The following is a 10,265-nucleotide window of genomic DNA, read 5'->3' as shown; positions in this document are numbered from 1 at the left end:
GACTGATTAATAGGTAACGCATTCACAGAGAGCTATTAATGGAAGGTAGGGTGTTGGAAATAAAATCCTAAGCTCTGAGGTTAACATCAGAAAGGACAGCTGTTCTCTTTTATTAACAGTCCCTTGGGCTGCTTATACCAGAGAATTTAGCCAGATTGGTAAAAAGGGACACCACACAAGACAGTCATAAAGAAACAGTTAGGACTTCCCTGGCCGTCCAGTGGTTAAGACTCTACGCTTCCACTGCAGGGATCACGAGTTTGATCCCTGGTCGGGGAACTAAGATTCTGCATGCCGTGCAGCCAAAAAACAAAAAAACAAAAAAACAGCTGTGATATATTGATCAAGCTTAGTAGTACATATGCACGTGTTGTTATACGTTCTACATAGAAATAAATGGAGTGTGCAAGACCGGGTTCAAGTAGGCAAAACCCCAGCATCCTTGTTCACTAAGCATTCATATTCTCTTTTGCAGGAGAACCTGATCTCAGGGCTCATTGTATGGGCTGCTGCTCTCATGGAATCAGGAGCATTCCTGGCCATCTGCCAGGTGTAGGAAACAGCAAGACGGTTGAGAATTTCTGAAAGGTTGGGGCTGCACACAGGCATAATACAGTACTAAAGCCATACTTCACTACCTTCCTCTTCTAGGGCCAAGGAGGACGATTGGAAGCAGTCCCTTTGGAAACCATACTTAAAACAGGTTGTTTCAGTCCAGACTTGGAACATTAAGTATTGGCTGCCGATATAACAAGAGAGGTAACGCTTACTCTCCCTGGCTGCTAAGGCACAGACGTCATGCTTGTTGGTACCTGGTGGGTAAATATTCAAGGGCACCATCATTAGGGCAACAGGTGGTGGAATTGCACGAATAATGGTCTCCCGCCTGGCACCCACTCCTCTGCCTTAGGAATCATGGAAACTAGAGGGGTGTCCAGACAGGAAAGATGCTTCTCACTTCTCAACGATAACATGGTGCACCTTGGAAACCTGTGATCCTACTGTAATAAAGACTCCAATCATCAAAGCGTAGCAGTTACCTTTGAGAGTCTCAGGCAAAAATTCAGCAGTGGCTGCCCACCCATGAGTCGGAGAGAGGGGCAACGGGAGAGCTGTATTCATTTCCATGCCCAATACACATGTGTTGGAAAACAAGTCTCTCACCAAAGTCTTTTGTTCTGTAATTTACTTTCCATGCTCTACTGTTCCATGCAAGAAGAGCCGCCGAGTTCTTTGTAAATGCAGGTCTGCTTTGTAAATGCAGTTAAGAGGAAATGAAGTTTCTCTTAAAACCCTAATGAATTTTCTTTTTGGCTGTTTTGCTTAGGGGTGATAGGGACCTAGGCTCATCATTTTTTTCCTTTTAGAAGACATGGGTGTTTATGTATATAATGATGGGATGTCTGTAGATTCACTAATTCCATCCAGAAACATTAAAATAAGCATTGGGCTGATGTGCAATGGCCACAATTTGGCCCAACAGAACTTTCTTTTGCTGGTTTGGAGAAAGCTGAAGAAATGAGTACTTTCCACAGAATAGACACATTTTTTTTTTTTTTCTCTTCTTTTACCTGTTAAAATAGTTATTTGCATCCACCCATTCACCTGGGTGGCCTAATGCAGTAAGCTCCTGAAGCCCCGTGGGTGACTAGAAAGTGAACTTACTGCTGGAGGTGAGTTAGGGTAAGTGGGTCTCCCAAGGATGCAAAAAAGAGAACCTGGCCTTTTATATTTGCAATTTTGCCAAACCTTGTATAAGTTTGTAAACATCATAAAATATGTTACAATGTTTATAGCATATGTCTCTTATTGTTAAGAACTATTGTGAAAGTAGGAGCAGAGTCTACTTCTTAAAATATTTTTTATATAATAGTTATGGCATCCAATTATACAATAGTAATTGTGAATAATTATACCAAACCCCAGTCTGTTTTATGACTACTTCTCACGCTGAGCTCGTATACTCTATATAAACACCATCTGTATCAAACATAAAACTCTTAGTTGTTCTAAGAACACAGGCTTACAAAACGTAGCTTATTAGTTCTGGAGCCAAGTAGTTTCATGGCTATTGCCCGGGTGCCCACAAACCCCATGAATCCAATGATCTCCTTCTTCTCAGGCTCCGTTCTATTTTTTTGACTCAGAGCCTAGTTACCTATGTGCTCAGGATCCTTGTGGGAATCGTGGCCCACGTGCCCAGACCACTGACACGCTCCCGCAGAGGTTTTGCTTATCATTGAATGTGCTTACTTTGCTCTGCAGAGTTCTGTTCGTTTTCTATATATGCGGTGGTGATTTAAGCACTTGAAGTTGGTCAAGAGCAGTGCTTCCTGAATTTCTCTTGGTCAAGTGGTATCGAGGTCTTTGGGTGCCAGACTGTTCCTCCAGAAATCTCCAAATGAAGGTTTCCCCTGAAGATGCTCCTCATGATGTAAAAAGTTTTTAACAATGAAAGGGAAGAGCAACTTGAAAAAACATGACTCTGGGCTCTGAACAGTTTTTGGTTCAAGAATTTAAACCATAAGATCCAGCAATCTCACTCATGGGCATATATCTGGAGAAAATTATAATTCAAAAAGATACATGTACCCCAATGTTCATTGCAGCACTGTTTACAATAGCCAAGACATGGAAACAACCTAAATGTCCATCGACAGATGAATGGATAAAGAAGTTGTGGTATATATATACAATGGAATATTACTCAGCCATAAAAAAGAATGAAATAATGCCATTTGCAGCAACATGGATGGACGTAGAGAGTGTCATACTGAGTGAAGTAAGTCAGACAGAGAAAGACAAATATCATAAGGTATCACTTATATGTGGAATCTAAAAAAATGGTACAAGTGAACTTATTTACAAAACAGAAATAGAGTCACAGATGTAGAAAACAAACCTATGGTTGCCAGAGGTGGAAGGAGGGGGAGGGATAAATTGGGAGATTGGGACTAACATATACACACTGCTATATATAAAATAGATAACTAGTAAGGAACTACTGTATAGCACAGGCAACTCTACTCAGTACTCTGTAATGACATCTATGGGAAAAGAAACTAAAAAAGAAAGTGGATATAAGTATAATTGATTCACTTTGCTGTATACCTGAAACTAACACAACATTGTAAATCAACTGTATTCCAATTTTAAAAAATGAATAAAAATAAAATAAAATACTAAATTAAAAAAAAGAGAAAAGATAATGTGCACCCCAGTGTTCATTGCAGCAATGTTCACAATAGCCAAGACATGGAAGTAACTTAAATGTCCATTGACAGAGGAATGGATAAAGAAGTTGTGGTATATATATACAATGGAATATTACTCAGCTGTAAAAAAGAATGAAATAATGCCATTTGCAGCAACATGGATGGACGTAGAGAGTGTCATACTGAGTGAACTAAGTCAGACAGAGAAGGACAAATATCATCTATCACTTATATGTGGAATCTAAAAAAAAATGATACAAATGAACTTATTTGCAGAACAGAAACAGACTCACAGACTTCAAAAACAAACTTATGGTTACCAAAGGGGAAATGTGGGGTGGAGGGAGGGATAGATTAGGAGTTTGGGATTAACATATACACACTACTATATATAAAATAGATAATCAACAAGGACCTACTGTATAGCACAGGGAGCGCTAGTCAATATTCTGTAATAACCTATATGGGAAAAGAACCTGAAAAATAATGGATATATGTATATGTATAACTGAATCACTTTGCTGTACACCTGAAACTAACACAACATTGTAAATCAACTATACTCCAGTATAAAATAAAAATTAAAAAATTTTAAACCTCTTGTAAATCAAGTACACTTCAATTAAAAAATTAAAGAAAAAAAAGAATTTAAACCTCTATAGACAATTACCTAACCACTTCAAGAATCTGACCTTCATATTTTGTCCAAAATATGAACAATGTACATATTTTGTCTCCAACGGACAAATAAGTTGTTATTTGGCAATAGACAAACTTCAGACATGACCAACAAATAAACAGAAATTTCTTCACAGTAATTAAGCCCAATCCCAAAAAGATCATTTGTTCCCACTGTAAAAAGTCATTGTGCTTTGACTGGTAATTTGTGTCCAGCAGTTAAATGAGCCCCAGATGCACATTTCTGGGCTCTTGAAGATCTAGAAGCAAATATTATTGCCACCTTTTTAACATACTAACGTCTTGCAAATTTTCCCTGATAGAAAGTCCTGATCTTCTTGCTAAGATTTTAGAATTTATGCTGCAAGAAAATGTAATAATTTTTTGGTAAGAAGTTTTCTCCAATTAGCATAAACAACGATGATTTTATTTTCTACATGCAAAAGGATAGTGCATTTCCCCTATGGAATTAGGTTCTGCTTTGGAAAGAACTGTAGTTGTACTCACATTCCTTGACCAAAATATTCTGAATATCATTAAAAAGTTCCATGCTACGTATGCCAGCCTTTGGACACAATTTATGAAAATGGTGCAAGTCTTTCCAGGTAACTGTCCAAATGGCCAAAGATGGATATCTTAATTTGGCATCCAAAAAAGCACACAAGAGGTCAGACTGTATGTAGGTAATTTCCTCAGATGCTATTATTTGTCCTCCGGGATTCCACATACTCAATATGAATTACAGAGGAGAGGATTAAGAGTGGGCAGAAAGGGTGAGGGTGGAACAGCAGGCCTGAATGATTTGGCCAAAGATCTTGTATCAGATTTGCAAATTACCAATGAAGACAGGTTTACAGCATGACATCATTTTTGCTCATTGTGACAAACTGGAAATTAAGGCTCCCTCTGCAAGTCAGAGGAATGACATTTAACAAGGAATGTTATCAAAAGACTCTTACTTGGTAACAATAGATCCTTGGAGGCAAGGCAGACTGACCAGAAAGAAAAAGTAGGCCAAAAATCTGAAAATAAACATAAGACCTGGATCTCAAAATAACCATGATCCTGTTGACTCTGTATAAGTCACTCAAACACCTTGTGAATGAAAGCCTCAAAATATTCGTTCACCAGAATGCTGGCACCTGGTATTATGGTTGAATATGTTAGAACGTTATTCATTTTTATTTAACCTTAGCAAGTGATTGTTTTCAAGGTATCTTTAGAACTCTGTTCATCTAAAGTTAAGACAGTAATAAAATCTTGTGGACAGGGGACATAGGATTGGAGGTCCTTACTCCCATATTTCCTTTGACAAGTGGCGACCTGTAGTAAAACACACCCTACTTAGCAAGGGGCCTTGGAAATGAAGAGATAACTTATGAAGCAGGGCACAGGGTCACTACCCATAATCCCTAGGGAGACGCGTTCCCTATCCTGTCATTGATTTCCCGTGTTCAATATTGATTCACCAGATTCCTTAAATAATGCGTAACAATGCACACCTACCTGGTGTTTACCCATCTCAATCTTCCCTGAAACCTGCTTTTTCTCCCTTTATAAACACATAGAGAAATATTATGCTTTGGCACTTTTGTGGCACCTCCAGCCCTAACATTCGAAGCCCACAAGTCAAAGCTGTTTGCCCGAATACAAAATAATTACAGAGAGATCTTGGTAGGGAAAACAATCAGACTGGAAGGTATTCACACTGAAAAAAGTGCCATGTGGCATTATGCCCCATTGAGAACACGGGCTAGGGGGCATTCACTTTGGTTTACTGCCTGACTAGCCATGAGGAAAACATGGATTAATTATTCTCTTTGGTACTGTGATGGATTTCTGCCATCTATCTATCTATTATCTATTTATATTTATCTATCACTCGTCTATTCACACACACGTATTTATTTACACATCCTACATACAAATATATGACAGTTATAAATACATGTCAAATATATACACCATACCTATACAAATATTAGAAGGTAAATGAAATAACAGGTCTAGAAGGAGAAGATTTCCATTTCAGTTCTGACTGTGTCTCTTATAAGCAAAGAGATACTGGAACAAGTCACAACCCTCTCTGTGCCTCAGTTTCCTTTTGTGACATGGGGTTCACTCCTGTCCTATCTAGGGAGGGAACTAAATGAGAGAATACACAGAAAACTGCTTTGAAAAGTACAGAGTACTATATAAATGCTGGGGATATAATGAGATGTTTTACAAAAGAACATTATTCCTCTGCTAAGAAGTGTACATCCACATTCACGTTTTCTATCTGTGAATGTTCTTCTTTGAAATTAAATTGGGACCAGAACCAACATCCCTCCCAGTGCTGCCTGAGGTTTTACTCAAGCGAAAAAGCAAGGCCTTCTTTTTATCATTCATCGCATTTGAGTTCAAGCACCGAGAGGTACTTTTTACCAGTGGTGAAAATAGCTTTCTTTTCACAGCAGAAACACAGAAAAGGATCTCCCTCTGGATGCTAATATAAGGATGAGGCTTATTCTGCAGTTGTCACCAAAGATGCCTTGATTCGGATTTGTCGATGGTGTGTTCCTGCACCAGGAAGTTGGGAGTGGTGTGAGAGCGCGCGTGAAGCCATCACTTTATTTATTTATGTGAAAAATTAAAATATTGAGATACGTTTTCAAGTGGGTATCTTGTTCCATTTTTCATTTGGCTTTTAGTGCCAACCTGATACTTCCTTCTCAAAAGTGAGTTAAGATAAAATCCTTCGTGCATTCAGTCAACTCTGATCCTACATTCCTTACTCAGACACCTTCAGTGCTTTTTGAATTAAGCACAAGTCCCCGGCCGGGCGTACAAGAACTTCTACAAATGTAATCCCAAACCTCCTTTCTAGCACTTTCTCCCGCTCACCTACGCCCAAAGCACTGTGTGTCCAATTTGCTGTATTCTCTCTCTCTTTTGTACTTTTGGCCTCACCGTGTGGCTTGCGGGACCTTAGTTTCCCAACGAGCCCCTGCAGTGGAAGCGCAGAGTCCTAACCACTGGACCGCCAGGGAAGTCCCTATTTGCTATATTCTCTACTGCTGTTTTGATGGTGACTGTGCTTTCAACCCAGGTGGCTCTTCTCCTGTTCCCCCTTGTCTGGAGATGCCTCCTTCTTCTACCAGGATAGGACTTCCATCTCGGCCTGGTGAAATGCTACCTAACCTTTAAGGCACATCTTAAATGCCAGTAATCCCATGCAGCTTTTCCTAATACCCCTAACCAGTTGCAATCTCTTCCCTTTCTAAATAAATAGTGATTTTCTCAGATTACCAAAAAAAAACACACACAGAAAAACAACCCACATGCGTTCTATATTGGCACACTGATCATCGACTACTGGGTGCTTTCCCTCACCACAATGAAAAAATAAAAGCTCCTAAAGTTACGGATGGCTTTTATTTTATTTTTTTTAAGGTGTATTATGGAAAATTTCAAACATATACAAAGTCAACAGAAGGCCCTGTTTATTTTTGCATCTCCTTCGGGACCTATCATAGTGTTTTTGCATGTAGCAGAAGTAAATTTAAGTAATTAGGGCCTTAGGCAAAGAGAGCTGTCGGTCTGCAGATCTGACTCCATGTTTGCTGGATGGTTAAGCTTTTCCTCGGTAACACACCAGCACATACAACCCACACGCCTGTAGGATCACAGTCAACACGGGTTAAACCCATTCACCAACTTTCAAAATTCAGGGTAAGTGCTTATTCTCAGGGTTATGTCAGAGAGTCAGCAAAGCGAACTGTGTCTGAGAGGATGAGGAGAAAAACTTCGACGGTTAAGAATATTTTCTAAGAGAATTCTAATCTGGTTGTGTATCTGTGTGATTTTCCAGGTGAGGCACATTTCTAGTAAATGTGAAATATTTGACAGATAACCTACAAGTGTTAGGGCTCTCTGCACGTGTCAGTCTTAGCCTTTCTTTTTTTTTTTTTTTTTTATAAATTTCTTTATTTATTTATTTTTGGCTGTGTTGGGTCTTCGTTTCTGTGCGAGGGCTTTCTCTAGTTGTGGCAAGCGGGGGCCACTCTTCATCGCGGTGCGCGGGCCTCTCACCATCGCGGCCTCTCTTGTTGCGGAGCACAGGCTCCAGACGCGCAGGCTTAGTAATTGTGGCTCACGGGCCTAGTAGCTCCGCGGCATGTGGGATCTTCCCAGACCAGGGCTCGAACCCGTGTCCCCTGCATTGGCAGGCGGATTCTCAACCACTGCGCCACCAGGGAAGCCCAGTCTTAGCCTTTCTTTACCTTGCATTATTAACTGACACAAAATATCATCTTGAAGAATCCTCCCTTTTCCAAACCCTCACCTCAGACCCTTAATTCTACTATTTTAGACAGACTTTTAAAGAAATTTTGTGCCTACTTAGCCCATTAATTTTTGCTATTACTGTGCGTGTGTGTGTTTTGGGGAGCAATGAAATCCTCCAAGCAAACCAGAATTCTAGAGTGATAGCTTACATGCCCATGCTGTGTCATCTCCGGTTAACTCAAATTGACTGTACACTTTGTTCTTCTGTGAGTGCATGGAAGATCAATAAATACGGGGAAACTCCAGCCCAGCTCCCCACTTTCCCATCCGATGCGAGTAGGTCTAGGCGGATCACACTCCTGCGATGTGTGTGCCACAGCTCAGGCAGGCAGGTGGTGCGGGGACACCACTCAAGCTTGGCCTATTCAGTCCCGAGTCCTGTACCGCGCATTCATGCATAGCAAAACACCATCTGGTCCTATTTTGCCTTTAGCAATCACAGCTGACCAAGAACGATAGTAACAGCTGTTGCAAAACAAAAGCCAGACAAAGGGGGTGGGGACGGGGGCGAAGGAAAGGTTAGATGGAAGTCCAGTGCTGAAAAATGCTCCATGAAGTGAGAAATGGGAAAGAAACCATTCAGATGTCTGAATGGACACAGCAGAGGACTGCTACTTAAACTTGAGATATTAATCCATCTGTCTAGAACGCTTTCAACCCTCCGTCGGGTGGTAATATATTGCAGAAATTATGCTGCACGAAGGCATTTAAGCTTCTGTTCTTTGAGTCGGGAGCTAATGACCCCGTGTCAGCTAAAAACGAAAACTCCTTATCTTCTTTCATCATAAGGCAGGACCGGTTAATGCAAAAAAGAGAGTCTGTTTAGCCAGAGTAATAAAATAGTGTGCACATGGCAGGAGAGAGAAAAGGTGTGCGGTGGAGGACGGGGTGAGGGGGGGAGCCTCGTTAATGTCTGTGGACCACTTAAGAGGGAAAGCAGTTAGGCCGTTTAGGTGTCCCGCTAATCAGATACCACATTACTCATGCCTATTTTTCATTACCCTGATTCATTTCTGACCTGTAAAAGTACACCACGTACTTACTTATGTCTCAGAAATAGGAACCAATCTTGTGTACAAAGTGAAATACAAGTTGACTCATAATGTGCTTTATCGGATCCTGAGAATAATATGGTAACAAGGTTGGGGAATTCTTTTCATGATTCAAGCTTTTTGACATTTTCAAGACATAGTTTTGCCTGGTGATTAATTCTTTAAACTGTAGTAATTAAGCTATTTTTTTTTCTTGAAATTGACCATCAATGGCTTAGCAGTATTTAATCAGATGTGATAAAACCCAAGATTTATAAAAATCATTTAATAGATGATACAACACCTGCTTCTAACTGCAAACAGTTGAAAACAGACTTCATTTGCAATTCACTCTTATCACTAGTGACATTTTTTTTCCGAGCAATACTTCATGGGTTTTCAAAATGACAATTACAGAACTAATACACAATTACTGTCACATGTAGTTTAGCAATTAATTTTGAAGACATTTGTCTAAAGGTTTCACAACAGAATATAAAATGGTTCTTATTGTTATGTAATGTTAGTTTCAATTCACAGAAAATCTTTTACCATCAGCTCTGCTTCTGATGGGTTTGATGCAAGCAGCTCATTTCTTTGTGGAATACAATTGCTCCCTTGTAGATGCGATTAGGCATCATTCTTAGACTGTTTGAACACTGGTACCTGTCAACTAATACATCTTATGAAAAGCTTCAATTTAGACATAAATTTTCCTACAGCCAGAAATCTATAAATTTATAATTAGAATCTCTTGCTGTTCAATATTTGTACATAATGCAGGGGACGAGAAGATTATGAAATATTGAAAGCTGAATTCATTATTCATAGCCCACAACATACAGTAAATATTCTTTGAAATACAACAACTTTGAGGAATCCATATTCCATTATTTTTTGAATGTCTTGCACACAGTAGCCATGGATACCCCTACTCACACCCTCATTTTTTTCCAGATTAGAATTCTGGTCAGGGTTGACACTTGCTGTTTTTAATTTTCATTTTATCATA

The sequence above is a fragment of the Eubalaena glacialis genome, chromosome 18 (genome assembly GCF_028564815.1).
Source record: "Eubalaena glacialis isolate mEubGla1 chromosome 18, mEubGla1.1.hap2.+ XY, whole genome shotgun sequence".
NCBI lineage: Eukaryota > Metazoa > Chordata > Mammalia > Artiodactyla > Balaenidae > Eubalaena > Eubalaena glacialis.
The sequence above is the reverse complement of the archived record's forward strand: the minus strand, read 5'-3'. Positions refer to the sequence as shown.